General features: G+C 49.4%; 1 protein-coding gene and 1 long non-coding RNA gene across 4 annotated transcripts in view; one reads left to right on the top strand and one right to left on the bottom strand.

Annotated features, from left to right (window-relative positions):
- Positions 1-17,044, top strand: part of PLXNA4 (plexin A4) — a 481,037-nt gene that overhangs the window by 151,446 nt on the left and 312,547 nt on the right. The window lies entirely within an intron of this gene.
- Positions 469-14,122, bottom strand: LOC102401138. Its single transcript, XR_326599.4, has 4 exons — positions 13,985-14,122; positions 8,582-8,767; positions 829-914; positions 469-519 (listed from the first exon to the last, which is right to left on the bottom strand). It is a non-coding gene; the product is annotated as an uncharacterized LOC102401138 (long non-coding RNA).

Raw genomic sequence — 17,044 nt, 5'->3', positions numbered from 1 at the left:
CAAGGCAGCCACTCTCTTCTTTCAGTGGTGTCCGAGAAAAACATCCTGTCTAGGATGGCTCTGCTCATGGTCACTTGTGTCCTGTCTCGGGTGTGTTTTATTTGCTGTCCTTTTCCTTCTAGCTCCCTGTTTAACACTGACTAGCAAGGTGGGCACCAAAGTCTTTGCTGGTGTTTATTTTAGGATGGAAGGTGTTGAGAATGTGCCTCGTCCACTTTTAGGGGCCCAAAAGCATGTTTCCAGTATCACTTTGGCTGTTACGATAAAAGGGTGACATCAAACCAGGTACTGGAATAACAGGCAACATCACATAGTTGCCAAAGTGATGAATGACTTTCACAGTCAAAAATGTTGATTTTTTTTTTCAAAAATTTTACTTGGGTAAGGGGATATCCATAGAATTTTGGAAGTAAAATATAGCTTCTGAAATTGTCAACCCAGTTGAATGCTTTAATCTTGTCATTTTTCCCTGTTGCCGATTGAGTACTCGTACCAAGCAGAATTCGAGAGAAGAATTACCTACATGAGAGCAAATAGAATGATGAGCATTTCCAGTGGGGCGATGGCAAAGCATAGAAAAGACATGATCACTCTAGGAGCATGTTATAATTCTTTGCAGAGATGTTATAGGAAAGAAAAAAAACAAAACAAAACACTGACAGGGAACTCAAAAGCCCCAATTCGAGTTTCAGCAATGCCATTTCTAGCTGTATGACTTTGGACAAATCACTTAATCTTCCGAGCCTCATCTCTAAGAGAATGAAATGAGCCTACCTCCCAGGGATGGTGTGAGAAATAGCTGGAGAACATACGTGAAAACACCATTACCTGCCAATCACTGTTAAGAGCACTCTCTTCTCACTGTGGACAGTGCTTCACAGCCTTCCTTTCTTGTGCCCCCTCAGTTTTTCCATCTGTTAAATAGAGGCATCGGTTCAGTCCTGCCCCACCCCACCCCCTGCTGCACACCTCCTCTGGGGTCTCCCCCAAGTTAGTGCAGAAAGGATAATGTGAAGGCTTTAAGTTCCTTGACACCAAGGAGGTGGGATAAATACTCTACTATATTGATTATGATGATTATATCTGGGACCAGGAAAATATGATTGCCTGGTTGCCAATGGCAACCAGATGGCAATGCAGAAGAAGGACTGTGTGCAGAGGTGCCCTGGGAAATGAAGGATGTTTCTTTTCTTCTCTCTTTTTTAAATCCCCATTCCTTCTGCTGTGGTCTGGCATTCCTGCTCTTAGGAGATGTGGTCAGTCATAAATGGGATTTGAAGGGAGTGGCAAAGAGGGTTGACTCAGGGCGTCCATGGGAATGGCTCATGAGTGGCTGGTGCCTTCAGAGTCACGTTTCCTTCAGACGCAGAGATGGGGGATCCAGCTGGTTGGCAGGGAGGGCCAGGGCAGAGGAGAGGTGGGACCATGTAGAGCAACACAGAGCCCCCAGGAGGATGAGGGGCAGAGCCCATGACTGAGGCCCTGGGTTGTGGGTGGTGGGGGGGCCTTGGTTAAAGCCACTTCCTCCTCCCAGGTCTGAGACCGATGTGGACTGAGGGAGGAGAAGCCTCATCCTCCTCTCAGCACGTGAGCAAAACCTCAGTGTTTTTAATGCAATGCACTGACTTCCAGAGTCCTCTGCCTTTATGCCAGAGGTCCCAGTGCTGGGCTACAGTGTGGGCCGGACACTCATTATCTCACGAACCCTCCCTTGACTGCTGTCCTTGTTTACACAGTTATGTAGCCAGGGAGTGGGGACATTCAGATCAGAACCCCAGCATCGTCCGCATCCCTGCTCTGTCTTCCACGATGCTGATCACTTTCTGGGCAGGTCAGAGCCTGACAAGCAACTGATCGCTAGTCTCAAGCGTGAGGGATCTGAAAAGACAGTCTTGGCCTATGAGAGGACCCCTAGCTTGTCTGCTGGCCAGAGGCCTTGGCTCGAATCCCTCTGTGACGCCTCTGTGTTCTGAGATAGAAGGCCTTTGGCCTGTGGGTCAGGACTCCCTCCCTCCCACATTGCTGGGGGCGGGGAGCTTTCTATAGAGCACAGTGACTTTTCTTGACTAAGGTCCCGTGTGGGGCCACACATTTTTGGCTGCTGGCAGTCACTAGCTGACTCTGGGGAGTGACTGGGAGGGTATGTTAGCTTCCTGAGGATATGGTGGTTCCATGGTCCAGGGTTTGGAGGATGAGAAAGAAGGCAATGGGGAATATAGAATGTTCTCGGCTATCCCCACACTCTGCAGAAAAGAACCTGAAAGAAAGTGAAATTATTAATAGCTTAGTCGTGACCCCATGGACTGCAGCCCACGAGGCTCCTCTGCCCAAGGGATTCTCCAGGCAAGAATACTGGAGCGGGCTGCCATTCCCTTCTCCAGGGGATCTTCCCGACCCAGGGATCTAACTCTGGTTGCTTGCATTGCTGGAGGGTTCCTTCACCTTCTGAGCCACCAGGGAAGCTCAAGTACGTGCTCTGGCCCACACGTGACTCCTGAACAATGGAAACTATTTGACTGCTGGCTGCGTAGAAATATGTACTATTTATCACAGCCCTCAAAAGAGCATTTGTGCGAGTAACTCTGTTATTGTGGAGTTTTCCTGGAATAAAAGAACACCGACAGCTAATGTATATGGAGCATATATAGGCACGTACATGTGTAACCTCACCTAAACGTCACAGCGACCCTATGAGGTGATTGTCCCACTTTGTTACATTTATCCTATTTCACGGATGGGGAGGCTGGGTCCTGGAGAGGACTGACCATGTACAGTGAGTAAGCACTGGGGCTGGACTTGAACCCAGCTTCCCTGACTCCTGGGTGTGTACTCATAATCACTGATCGTGTTATGAGTCCCACGTCATCGCAGGCCACACTTCTCTTCCTCCCAGGGGAATGGCCCAGCTTGCCTGCTTTTGTCCTTCTTGCTGACTCTTGTCTTGATGTTCTCAGCTGTCATATTAATTTTACTAATCTCATTGCCACTAGACAACCTCTGCTCAGAAGACTCAACACCTACACAAGTTTAAACTTCTTTGCCTGACATCCTGGGCCCTCCGGTGACCTGGATAAAGCTCACCTCCTGGCTTCTAACCCTCACTGACATTCCTCTAGTTTCATGTAAGAATCAGCAGGGTAACCTGTTGGTGTTCTTACAGATGTCATAACTCCCCAGACCCTTGCTGGCTATCCCTTCTGGCTGTAATTTCTTCTCTCCTCTCCTTCTAGCCCCCAGTGCTACACACCCAAATCTCACCTATCTTGTCAGCCTTAGCTCAATCACCTCCTCTGTTACTGGGCCTTTCATGATTTTCTCAGAAGGGCACAAATTCTCCCTCCTCTCAGCTGGCATAGGATTCGATCCATCTTACACCATTAACCATTTCCATCTCATGCCTTCATTCTTTTACTCATCCGTTCAGCATTTTCTGAGCCTCTCCCATGCAGTGCCAGGTGCTGGGATTGAAAGAGGAATCATTGGTCCCAGCCCTGAAGGCACTAACTGCATGGAGACTTGGACCAGTGTGTGTCTGACACCCTGTGCCCAATTGTCGCCCGGCATAGCGCCGTGGAGGACACGCAACACAATTCTTTGAATGAGTGAAGGTGCTTGATATTCCCCAATGCTAAAAGCAGAGACCGCAGGAGGACATGGGGTAGGTTGGCATGTGCTGCGTCTAGAGCCAGGAGGTTGGTCCTCAACTAGTTTATATGCCAGGAGACCTTCTGTCTTGTCCAGAAAGAGGCAAACTGGAACACAGCCCGTCTTCCATCCTCTTCTGGGAAGAGACTGTTTGCCCAGCTGGGGAAACCTCTCCTCTGCCTGCCTAGCTTCCTCCTAGGGCCCAGGTGCTCACAGATGGCATGCCTGCATGTTAAGTCGCTTCAGTCCTGTCTGACTCTTTGTGACCCTATGGACTATAGCTCACCAGGGTCCTCTGTCTGTGGGATTCTCCAGGCAAGAATACTGGAGTAGGTTACCATGCTGTCCTCCAGGGGATCTTCCCAACCCAGGGCTTGAACCTGAGACTCCTTCATTACAGCCATCGCAGATGGCAAGGATGTCTTTTCTTCTTTTTTAAAAAAATTTGGCTGCACCAGGTCTAAGTTGCAGCATGCAGTATCTTTAATTGATGTTCTTGTGCTCAGTCGTGTCTGACTCTTTGCAACCTCATATACTGTAGCCTGCCAGGCTCCTCTGTTCATGGGATTTTCCAGGCAAGATTACTGGAGTGAGTTGCCATTTCCTTCTCCAGGGCATCTTCTCAACCCAGGAATTGAACCTGCATCTCCTACATTGGCAGGTGGATTCTTTAGCACTGAGCTACCTGGGAAGCCCAGAAGGGATGTCTTGAGTAAGACTAGCAGGGCGACTTCCTGAGGTCATTCCATGGTTAACATGCCAGCATGACCTAGCAAACACTGACCACCAAGACTTTCCAAATGCCGTGCTGAGTCCACAGAGTCCTGTTTAGGGTCTGGGTATGGAGCAATCAGAGAAACACCAAGTGTTCTAGCAATGTTCTGGAGCAGGGGTCAGCAAGCACCATCCACCATCTGGCTGGCCACCTGTTTTCGCACAGCCCGCAAGAAAAGAATGGTTCTTCCATTTTTAAATGGTTGGGGGAAAAATATCAAAAGAAGAATAATATTTCATGACATGTGGAAATGATATGAAATTCATATTGCCCTGTCCATAAATAAAGTTTGGCTGGAACTCAGCCCTGCTCATTTGTTTACATCTTGTCTGTGGTTGCTTATGCAGTGGAACGGCAGAGTTACAACAGAGAGCACATCGCCCACGAAGCCTCAATATTTATTCTCTCCCGCTTTACAGGATAAGTTTGTGAGCCTTGTGCGAGAGGATAAAGTTCTTTCTATACCTATCCTTTTTGGTCAAGATTGAAGGACTTGGGGCTTCCCTAGTCATCCAGTGGTTAAGAGTCCACCTGCCAATGCAGGGGACGTGGGTTTGATCCCTGGTCGGGAAGGTTCCACATGCCGCAAAGTAAGACCATGCTCTGCAACAAGAGAAGTCGCAGCAATGAGAAGCCTGAGCACTGCTCCTGGAGAGTAGAGGAACAAAAACCCAGTGCAGTCAAAAATAAATAAATTAATTACATAATTTTAAATTAAGTAAGTTTTTTTTAAAAAAAGAAGGAAGGACTTTCCGGTGTGGAGAGTCAGTCAGCTGCTGGCTTTGAGAACAAAGCCAGGTGTTCAGGGGCTTGCAGATGGACGAAACCTTGCCTTTGGGGTTCCGTATCCTGAGTTCTATGTGTTTTGGGGATGAGACCTTTTCTTCTCTGGGTCTTTGATCCTCGTAAGTTTGGGCTGCATGCTTTCTAAGGCCGCGTCTTCCTCACAGGTGGGCACACTTCTTTGGTCTATGAGGCTTGTTCTGCACACTGGCATAAGGACGACTTTGGGCCTCCTCCCAGACCTGTGCTTTGAGGCTTTGGCCTGGGCAGCTGTGAAGGCCCCAGCTGGGCCAGCTGGTGGACATAGTAGCCCCTTGGCTGCCCCCATCTCCCTGGGCCCCAGCCCTTGCACCCCCACTGCTCACCAGGCCCACTGTCTTCTCCCTCGCATCGATCCCTTTGGATTTGAGTCCTGGTTTTGGACTCAGTTCGGCAGTGTTTTTGAAGCACCCAAGATCTAGGCGGACTGTAATTATGTAATTCATCCTTGTTATCGTTTCTAATTGTTCTCAGAGCTGTTTCCTAAACTGATTGGAAACAATTGCAGACAGGGAATGGAGTGGGAAGTAGGCAAGGGCCTGGCGGCTGGGGCCTGACTGTGTGCTGGAGGCCACGTCAGAGTGGGTGGGCACAGGGTGGGGGCCGAGAGGGCCGCCCCTCGTGTTTCCTTGCGTCTGGGTGGTGAGGGTGACAAGAGGAAGCACGCTGAGGTGCTGGGAGCTTTGGTTTAATCATTCATAACTAACAAACCTCCCTCCTGCTCCCAGCCCCACAGGCCGGCTGTTTTCCTTTTCTCAGTGGCCTCCATGACGCTGGTGGAGCTCCCAGGGGAGCCTGCCAGTGGGCAACAGGAGCCTGGCCTCTCCCTCCTGGCTCCGAATTGTTTGCGCTTTCCTGACACAGAAAGAATGCAACTCTTGAGCCATCCCTTACCCCCAGAAAGCCAAGGAGAGCCTGTGGAGGGAGAACGGGGTGGGTGGCTTCCTCCTGATTTGGGCCTGAGCAGATGAAACAGGGCTCCTGCTCGTGTCCCCTGGGGAGAACAGCCAGAACCCCAGAAAAGGGACCCAAATAAGTGCTCCCTGCAGGACCCTGCTGTTAGTGCTCTGTGCCCTGTGGGGCCAGGCAGAGAACGGCTCACTGTGGGGGGGGCGGTGTACCTGGAGCATCTTTCCCCCCTGACACCACCCCTTCCCCCTACCACCAGGTATGTGATCTGGTCTATGACCCTGTCGTCCTCCTCTCCCCCATTCCTCTCCCCACCTGCCTGCAGAAATGAAATGAGGTGACTTCCAAGAAAACCACTGAATTTCTAGAAAGGGTGGGGAAGCCAGAATGGGGTGGAGACACCCAGGCTATCTGGTGCTGGAAGAGATGCTCACCCTGGCAGGTCGTCAGTGACGCCTCTGTTCACATTCACCAAGGCCCTCTGAGGGCAGGGAGACCGTGATGCCCATGTTCCTACTGGGAAGTGAAGGAGTATATGATTCCAGAGACAAGCTGAAGCACCTGAGCGTGACAGGTGCTGGAGGAGGCGAGGGGCACGGAAGGCGGAGGCCGGTGGAGCCCAGGCCTGGGACTTGACTTTCCAGGTTCCCATGTTGTTGATGCTATACTTGAAGCCACGTGTGTCTGACTCCAAGCTTTTCCCACAGGCCAAAGCTGCCCGCTGAGGCGGTGGCTGGTCAGGCGGAAGCCACACCCCTTGCCTGAAAGACGCAGCCCAGGGTCACTTCCGGTGGGGTGGGGTAGGGGCCCAAGGGCCTTCACTGCTAGGTGTTTAAGTGGGGGCAGGGGGCACAGGTGTCCATTTTGCTGGTGTGTTTTTTTTTTTTTTTCTCTCTCTCACTCTCCATTTCTAGCCTCTGGAGCCAGAGAAGGGGGGAAAGGAGGAAGGAGGGGTACCTAAGGAGTTCAGGGACTCAGGCTTCCTCCCTGCCCCCAGTCTTCCTCCCCAAGTACCCTGGCTCCACGGACCATGTTCAAGGCCCCACATCCTCTCAGCCCTACCCTCCATCCCTGCCCCAGGAGCCTGCCTGGCCAGTCCACCTGGTACTCCATCGCTTAGGGCTTGAGGTCTGCGGTGAGGGGTGTGAAAATCCCCGTGTTTTGAGTTCTGGAGGCTCTTTTCTGGGACCCAGAAGGATACACAGCATTGTGGCATCTTGCACAGTTGCCTACCCTGGTGTTGCTTCAAGCCCCAGGACTGTTTGACTCTGCCGCCACCTCTAACGCCTGGGATTGTCTTTGTCGGGATGTCTAGGGCTCACCCACTAGGACAGAGCCCGCTCCTGTGGCCCATGTCCTCTTCAGTCAGCTGAGGTCAATCCCCATGGGGAGGACATCAGCAGGTCCAGCCTGGATGGCCATGGAGGTGGACCCTGGGCTCTAGCATCTCTCAACCCTTTTCTCATTATCACTTTCCTCCACTAGGAGAAAAAAAGAAAAGAACAACTAAATTTAAATTCTTTCAAATGCAAGACTATGCTAAGCTTTGAGAATTTGGGCTTTGGAGGGCCCAGACCATCATAATGTCCAAGAGGGTTTTATGCCCTCCATTTTCACCCTCTTGGGGATGCTCATGCCCCCTTGAGAATGCATGCTGTACTGTAGGCTTTCCAGAACGTGTTTCCAAACTGGGTGTAGTTTCTCTGTAGTCTCCTTTACCGTATAGAACCAAAGGTCTTCACGAATGAAGAATGTGGTCTGAAGGACTGAGGCAGACATACAAATCTGCTACTCAGGTGAATGGTTTCTCATGTCTGAGGTTCACTTGTTCCGTTTATAAAACTCAAACCCTCGCTTCTGCTCACCCAACATGGAGGCCACACCCAGGGTGGGGCACGCACAACACCAGCCACTGTGTGTGGGCCTCGCAGGAGTTGGGGGCCATGTTCTTCCCTTAGTTTCTACCCTGAAACCCAGCCGGAGGCGTGGAGCCCCCAAAGGGGGGACGGAAGGGGGGTACCCACTCTTGCCCCCTTGGCTGGCAGCTCTCCAGGTTGTAACTGTGGGCAGGAGAGGGCTATTGATGGTCTGGCACTGGCGGGTGGGGTCTGCAGGAGGGTTGGGGGCCACTGCAGAGGTCACTCTTCTCCCTGGCCTCCCTTCTTTCTGCAGCCTCCTCTGGCGGGGAGGTCTTCTCATCCCTTCCCCTGGAACCAACACCCCACCGTACAGCCATCCCCCTGAGTGAGGCCCCTCAGAACCTCTCCCTTGCACGTTAGGATGTGTGTTCTCAGTTTTGGGACCAGGCAGGGGGGTCCACCATGCAGGGTGTGCCTGGAGGAAGCAAAAGGGCTGCAGAAGCCCCGGGGCCTCCCGTTTGGAACCGGCGGGGCCAGGCAGCACTTTCACAGCAGCCCCCTGGACTCTCACCCGGGACACGGTGGGTAGTTGAACGGGAAACGTAAATGAGAAACAGGTTCCTGGAACCTGGCCATGGCTCCTGTCTTCTCTGTTCCCTCCAGCAGCCCTCCTCTTGCTCGTTTTCTCTTCCTTGTATCTGTACCAGGCTTGGTGTCCACCGCTGTCCGGCTTCACATTCATGCAAGGCAGGTGCCCCTGATCAAGGCAGGACATGAGATGGGGGTGGAGCGGGAAAGGCAGGAGGAAGCAGAAGGGGAGGGGGAATAAGGAGGGTCCCATCTATTCCTATAAATAGAAATTAACCCTCCCGGCCCAGGTCAACCACTGCCCCCCACCCACCCATTTCCCTGCACTTTCCCACCAAGGTCATAAAATCCGCTTCTAACTCTTACCAATTCCCCTGTTAGGACCAGAAACACACAATTAGCTTTCAAAGTGTCTCCAAGCTGTGTCCAGTTAGAAATTTATGACTTTTTTTTTTAAGGTTTCCTTTAAAGTGGCTAATTAGGTGTATTTCTCCAGTGGTAATTTTAAAAATGCTAATTGGTCTGCTCTCTGGAAGGAGGAGGAGAAATCTCCCCCTTTATTATCTCAGTGATGGGGAGGCACAGAAGAGACCAGCCTGGCCCGAGCAGCCTCCAAGGACAGGGCCCTGGCACCAACGCTGTTACGGGTTTGGCAGCAAGCAAGTTGGGGATCTGGGAGAAAGGTTCTCTGTGTCCCACACACCTCCTTGGGAAGGGGAAGCGGCAGCATGTCTGGAGATGGCAGCCGGGGTAGGGCAGGGGTCGTCACGGTTCACCCCACTGGTGCAGTGGGGCCAAGATACCCAGTCCCAAGGCGGACCTGAGAGACACCTTCACAATGGCGTTCAGGGAGGATGGATGAGCAGGGAGGATGTGTGGAGGGCTGACACTCGAAGAGGACTTGCCTCCCAGCCAGGATGTAGCAGCCCTAGCACAGATCTTGAAAGCTAGTAAACTGCATGCTAGCAGAATATGCCATTTCGGGGAGGGTGTTTATTAAAACTACAATTCCAAATTGAACCTAAAGGGGGCAGGGTTCAGGTGCATGGTGTCCTCTTAAACCCTTGTGGGGTGCTCAGTCATGTCCGACGCTTTCCAACCCCACGGACTATAGCCCGCCAGGCTCCTCTGTCCATGGGATTCTCCAGGCAAGAATACTGGAGCAGGTTGCCATTTCCTCCTCCAGGGAATCTTCCAGACCCTGGGATCGAACCTGCATCTCCTGCATTGGCAGGCATATTCTTTCCCACTGCGCCACCTGGGAAGCCCCATAAACGCTTGCTCAGGAAATGGTCTGGGGCAGCTCTGGCCCGGGGGTTGCCCTCGGTGTCACCCCACCTGGCCCAGGGAGCCCCAGGGGCGAGCGGTGCAACATCCTGGAGGGATGTCCAGTCCTCCCCTTGGTGCAGGCGCTGCTGGCTCTCGCCCTTCCATCCCTGTGCGTTGCTATGTGAATAACACAATTATGAAGACACAGGACAGGGATAAGCAGAAAACATTCTGCAGCAGAGACAGCGGAAGGGAGAGCCAGTCACAATCAGATATTTTGTTATTGACTCATTTCAGGGAAGAGTAGAATTCTTTAAAACCCTGTGCTATTGCAGAAGGGAGGCGTGATGAATGATTAGTCAGATTGCTCAGTTTTATTTTTCAACATTAGCTTTTATCAAGGATCTCTCCCAGCCCACCTCCTCTGTTGGGCTCCATCACCATCTCTAGAAAAGCCAGATAGAAGTGTGACTGGGACCCTGTAGTCCTGAGTCTGCAAACCACTGCCCTGCCCTGCTCATGGACTCAGCTTACCCATCAGTCAAATGGGAGGTGGGGCTGTCCCTGCAGTATGTCTGGGGCAGAGGACGGATTGGTTAGAGTGGGTGGAGCAGGGTCTGAATCCTGGCTTTATACTTCCCAACTGGGTGAGGTCGGGAGGATTACTTTACTTTGTAAGCTTTGGCCCACTGGGAACAATCAAATGAAATAATGCACAAATTGTGCAAAGTGGAAATAAAGACTTGATGTTATTGTCCTAAAAATGAATTGAGATGATGGATGCAAAGTATCTAGCACAGTGTTGGAGATGTGTTGGAGATGTGGAGCCCTCTGGAGGACAGATTTTTGCTTGATGACCAGCCCTTCTTGGATAATTCTGCCCTGCTCATGCAGGAGGCTAGAGAGGAAGAACACAACTCGGGACCTGTGTAAACATTCCTGAGCCACCTCAAGGGGCTAGAGGGACAGGGATGATAAATGATCCATTTTCCTCTCCCCTGTGTCTCTGAGGCTGATGAGGCGAAGAGACTTGGTGGCCTCAGCTATGGCAGAGTTTGTCTGAGGTTCTCAAGGTGCTATGGACCACCTCATCCATTCACCTCCTGGGTTGTCTAGAGTTACCTAACCTTTCTGACCTTCTGTCCAGTGGGTAAATTACCCCCTTTCCAAGGTTATTATGAAAATTAAGAGAGCTAATATATTCCAGGAGTTCCTGGAATAGGGCTGGGGTCTTAGAAAGCACTCAATGAATGCTACTTTCCTTCTCTCTATGAACCCAGTGGCCAGAAAATTGGCAATTGGATGTTGGACTAAGACCATCACTAATTAGCTTGAGTCATAGGGGGAAGAGAAATGAAACAAGAGCCAGGCCATTAGGTAGGACCAATGCGAGTCCATCTCTGGGTGGGTTTATGATGGATATTTAGGATTGGGTTTTATTAGAATGGCTGTGTAGAAGAGTAGAAACTTTATAGAATTTGGAGGCAGACAAAACTATTTTTTATATCAACTTTACGAGATACCAGCCATGTGGCTTTAGACTAACTACGTATCCTCACTGTGCTTCTTTCTATGTGCTCACATATGGGAAGGATTAAATGTCATTGTGGGTGTGGAATACTTGGTAATACACAGTAGATCCCCAGTAGATGTTAATTTCTCCTCTCTGAGGTGGATGATCAGTTTGGTCTGCAGAAGACACTCATTGTTCTCTGTAAGTCACAGTCTCTGGGTCACACATGTGCATAGTCTTGCATGGCGATGGGTAATGCGGTCATTAGTCCATCCTTGTTTCCCGGCCTCTTGGATGGGTCCTGGCATCAGGTGAAGACTCAAAGCATTCAGGGAGCAACTGGGTGTTTTAGTTCCCAAGGTATTAGCATTTGTTGTAACCACATGCGTACATTTGACAATGACTTCCCTGTGAAAAGTCTGAGCCCTTTGAAGCCCTTGCCTCATTGTGAGCAAGATTTTAGAGGCGTTATTTGCTAAACTTCACAGAGGAGAAGGCTAGAGGATAGAAAGATGCTGGCTTGCCCAGGTCACAGAAAAGCAGTGCCGTATTTGACATCTTCCCAGGCTCTGACTGTGGTACTTTTTGTAGTAACTCAGTTGGCATCTTAAAAAGAGGTTCTGGGATTTTCCTGGGGGAATCTCCAGGGTTTCTTTTGGGATACTAGGAACCAGACTGTGACCCTGGAAATGATTAATTGGGTGAAAAACAGTTATAATTTTGAGGGCTAAGTTCTAAGCTTTGTGTTAGACAATTTGCTTTTCATCTCATTTTACTTTTACAACATCGTTACATATAAGGTGGATGTTTCCATGTTATAGATGAAGTTTTGGTCAAAACCTTTAGCTCATACAATATAGAAGCAGCTAAGATTTAAATTTGGGAATTTCAGCTTCCTCTTTGTGACACCACACTAAAGAGTGGGAGGGTAAACCTAACCAGGGAATGTTCTAAGAACAGGGTAATGACAAGAGATGGAGTGGCATCTAAACTTGATATTTCTGGGGGAAAATATGAAGAGAGTTTGTCTTGAAATCTGTCTTTAATTTGGGAAAGGCCCAGTTATATTCTCACTTTCTAGGAAAATCTGGGGAACCCACCTGTTAAAAGAAAGTGATCTATTCAACTTTAAGAAGGAAGAAACGGATACGTACTATGACAAGGATAAACCTTGAAGACATGATGCTCAGTGAAATAGGCCCGTCACAAAAGACTTCCCAGGTGGCACTAGTGGTAAAGAACCCACCTGTCAATGCAAGAAACATAAGAGACGCGAGTTCGATCCCTGGGTCGGGAAGATCCCTTGGAGGAGGCCATGGCAACCCACTCCAGTATTCTTGCCTGGAGAATCCCGTGGACGGAAGAGCCTGGCGGTCTACAGTCCATAGGATTATAAAGAGTCGGACATGACTGAATCGACTTAGCGCAGCCGAGGACAAATACTGTATGAGTCCACTTACGGGACATCTAGAATAGTCAGCCCACAGAGACAGAAGTTAGAATGGTGGTTTCCAGGCCCTGTGGCTTCAGATTAGCCGGTGAGGCTCTGTTCAGCCAAACCAAGAGAGGAGGCCCAGGGAATGAGCTCCCGAGCAGATGGTGACCATGAGCTGAGAGAAGGCTTGGAAAGAGCAGACACTTTCCCATCTTCTGCTGGACTAGCAGCTTCTGGGATCTATTGCTTCACATTCTCAGGGAGACCATAAGCAAGCAAAGTGATATTTAAAGACAGTGGGAGAAACTCATCTCCACAGATGAGAAAGCAGAGAAAGCACACTCTCTCTGAACAAACTGTTAATTGAATGTGTTAGAACTCAGATTCTAACACACAGGAGCGAGATCAACATGGGCTTGACCCTGACTAAGGGCACCTGTGAGGAGGGGGCATTGCTAGGACTTCCCACAGCCCAGCCTGTTCGTGGATACCGAACCCCTGAGAGCAGGATTAGCAGCACAGTCCAGGCATGGTGGCGGACATGGTGTGGGCTGGGGGCTGGCTGGCTATGGCTGGACCACACCCTGACTTTGTACAGCCCAGGAGCTAAGGATGGTTTCTACGTTGTTTAATGATTTTTTAAAAAATCAAAAGACGAACGGTATTTCATGACACGCGGACATTATATGAAATGTGATTTATCATGCACCTCAGGGAAGTCGTATTTGAACACAGCCACACTTAAGTGTTTACTCACCGTTTGTGGCTCCTGCTGCAACAGCAAAACTGTTGTGACAGGTAATACGGCCCGCAAAGCTGCACGTGTTTCTCACCTGGCTTTTACAGATAAGTTTGCTGACCCTGGTCTAGTCCGATATGTTTTTTTTCAAACTCTGGGTCACAACCCACAAGTCAGTCATGAATCAACTTAGTGGAACATGATGATCAGCATTCAAGATGGAAAAAAAAAATGGCAGAAAATATCCGAGTACATCATTTGTTGTAAGGCAGTTTTTCTCCTTAAAGATTTTTTTTTTTTTTAATTTCACTTAGTAGGCATATGTACACTCAATCATGATGTAAACTGTTTCTTTGGTTTATGGGTCTTTGTTCAAAATGTAAAGAAAGCTACCAGTCTAGGTGAACCTAGGAAATTTACTGTTGCGTACCTGGATATCGGGGATAACATCTGGATGCGTGCCTCTCAGCTACGTCTGCTCAGGGTGTGGTTGTCTGTGTCCAAAGCCCAGGTTCAAGACAGGTGGGTGTGGATTCCCCACTGTGTCTCCCTTCCCCAGAGCACTGCAGTCCAGGATGGTCGAGATGCAATGCCTGATCCCAGTAGGGCCATTTCCTCATTTCTGCCCAATTTTCCTCCCATTTGAAGGGGGAGGTTTCAATTTTCCCAGAGGGCAGTGAATAAGGAATGTTTGCTCTTGGGCAGAAAGGAAAACAAGCAAGACCCAGGACCAAGGCCACAGAGCTCCCTTCCTGACCCCTTCGATTGGCAGCTGACACGGGAGTGACGAAGGATGGCTCTTGTGCAAGGTGACAAGAGGCAAGATCCGAGGCGGCTTTGTGTTTACAAATGTACTGCCCAAAGTGTCATGGATATCATTGAAAAACATCAATTATCGACCGAGGCCACAGATCACTGGTCCCATTAAAAACAGAACAGAAATTCAGGTGTGGAGGAAGAAAAGGGGAAGAATGCGCAGAGGGTGGGAACACTGGTGTAACCCCTCCCCACTCCTCCCCAACCTTTCTCTGTCTCCTTTGTCCTTTCCCTCTGCATCTCCACCTGCTCGTCACTGCCAGTTTTTCTTTATGCAATGGAAGGAAAATCATTGATTTGTTCAAGAGCATTTGCCCCAGTCTTAGAGGCTACCTGGTTTCCCTTTCTTTTCTCTCAACTGTGCCTGGTATGACTGTGAACTAGACAAAATACTGACTCCATGAATCAGTGCTTAGCCGAGCTTCCTAGTCTCAAAGCTGTTTAATCATCAGCATCCTCCGTAAAGACCTTTAACAACCAGATAACGCATTACAATACAGCTTGCTCAGTTGGAAGCAGACTATTCCAGACTTTAAGAGCTAAGCTGGGTTCGGTCCATCTTGATTCTGGGACTTTGGGAAGGTCAAGGGGACATGTTCATCAGGAGGCTTTGACCCTCGTGTCATAGTACGGAACAGATTGCACCATCCTGTAAGGAAGAGCCATCCATAGGTAAGACTTCTAAGAATTTAAGGTGAATATGCCTTGTCAGTCCCAGGGACCAGGGTAGACGTCTGGGATGGAGAACCTTGGGGAAGAATGAATGAACTCTGATAGAGAGTGAGGAGAAGCTTTATTAGGTTCAGGTCACTTTCTGATGTAAGAAATGGGTGTGATGATAAAATAAGATAAAATAGTATAATCAAGTAAAATAAAAAATGAAATAAAACTGATAGCAGCAGCGGGATGGCTTAGTGTGGGTGATGGGGCTGCCAAGGGGTCTAGGGAGACCCAGTCATCCAGACGACAGAGTTGGCTGGGTGCTTGGAAGACTTTTTCAGTGCCCAGCATCTCTTTTTGTAAATCAGCTCAAAAAGAAATCTTAAACATAAAAATTTTGGATTAGGGGAATTTGATCCTAGTAAACCAAAATGAGAGGGCTTCCCCGGTGGCTCAATATGCCTGCCAATGCAGCAGACACAGGTTCGATTCCTGGGTCAGGAAATCCCTTGGAGGAGGAAATGGCAATCCATTCCAGTGTTCTTGCCTGGAAAATCCCATGGACAGAGGTGCCTGGAGGTCTATAGTCTGAGGGATCTCAAAGAGTTGGACATGACTTAGCAATTGAGCATGCACACACACAAACCAAAGTGACCTAGGACGAGATGATTTAGAGGGTGAGAATCAAGCAGTTACAGAGAAAGCAGTTTCACCACAGAATTGAAGGAGAGAAATGGGGACCTAGTAAGAAAGAGAAGGGACCCAAGGACCAAGGAGCAGGCCAGCCTTCCTGGGGATGGAACAAGAACTCACTGGGTACCAGCTGAAGTACCAGGGATAGTGCTGATGGGGTCTCTCTCAGTCTCTCTCCCTCTCTCTCATTTATTTATTCACCCTTTATATTGGTGGTTTATTATTTGCCAAGCATTTTTCTGCATGTCGGAAATTCAGATTTAAAAGATACAGAAATAAAATCTCTGCCCTCAAGGAATTTGTGAGCTAAAGCATTATCTCATTCCTTATCTACCAGGCAGCGTCTATATCCTGAGATTTCTCATTTTGCCTCAAAACAGTTTAATCATTTAAATGGCTGAATGTGTAGTTGGAGGGAACACCACTGAACATGAGTCCAGAAAGAGAGAGAAACAAAGGAAGCAGCCCCCATCCCTAGCCCGGGCCTTGTGAGGGGGCAAAAACCTGGCTGTCTAAGGCATGGAGACAATGGGGCCCAGGAGCCCTCAATGAGGCACCCCTTCTGCCATTTCATTTCTGGCTGTCAGAGGCTCCCCGACCGTCCTGTTCGGTAAGTGAGGTGTTAGGAGGATGGGTTGCCCTCGCAGCGAGATGGGTAATGATCTTTGAGGCTGAAAGGGAAGCAGGAGTCCCTGTAGAGTGGTCACACACTTGGCTTAGAGTCTGTGGATTTCTAAAGCAGGCAAAGTGGCATCCAACAACATTCCTTTGCAGAGACACAAACCCCTTCTTTGTCCTGATATCATCAGTAGGACTGCACTCACTCTCTAATATTAGGCTCAGATAGCAGTCGAGTTTGTTCTACATTCCGAGACACTTGCCCCTTTCTGTAGTATGTGAAGAAGCACCCATGCTTGTGTCAATAGCAGTGGGGGGTAAGAGTGGAGGGGTTGTGGTCCCAGTCCATGAAGTGCTTAAAGAACTTTTATACAGGTGTCTTCTGTCCATCCATCCATCCATTCATCTACCCATCCATCCACCCACCCATCCATCCATTCATCCATGCATCCAACCAACTACCCACCCACTGACCCCACTCCACCATCCACTGGTTTACTTGAGAAGTGTCTATTGACGTCCCATAATGTGCCCTAAGCCACACCCTAGGGACAGAGTAGAAAACAGCCCTACTTCACAACTTCCCAAGCCCCAGGTGTGCCATTTATCTTTCCAGTGGCTTCCCTTTTATAAAGACCCACCTTTTCATTCTTGAGCAGCCTTGCTTCATTACAAGAAGGGAAGAGGCAACTAGCAGGATGAA

Source organism: Bubalus bubalis, chromosome 8 (genome assembly GCF_019923935.1).
Source record: "Bubalus bubalis isolate 160015118507 breed Murrah chromosome 8, NDDB_SH_1, whole genome shotgun sequence".
Taxonomy (NCBI): domain Eukaryota; kingdom Metazoa; phylum Chordata; class Mammalia; order Artiodactyla; family Bovidae; genus Bubalus; species Bubalus bubalis.
Note: the sequence above shows the minus strand (reverse complement) of the source record. Positions and strands in the feature narration are given on the sequence as shown.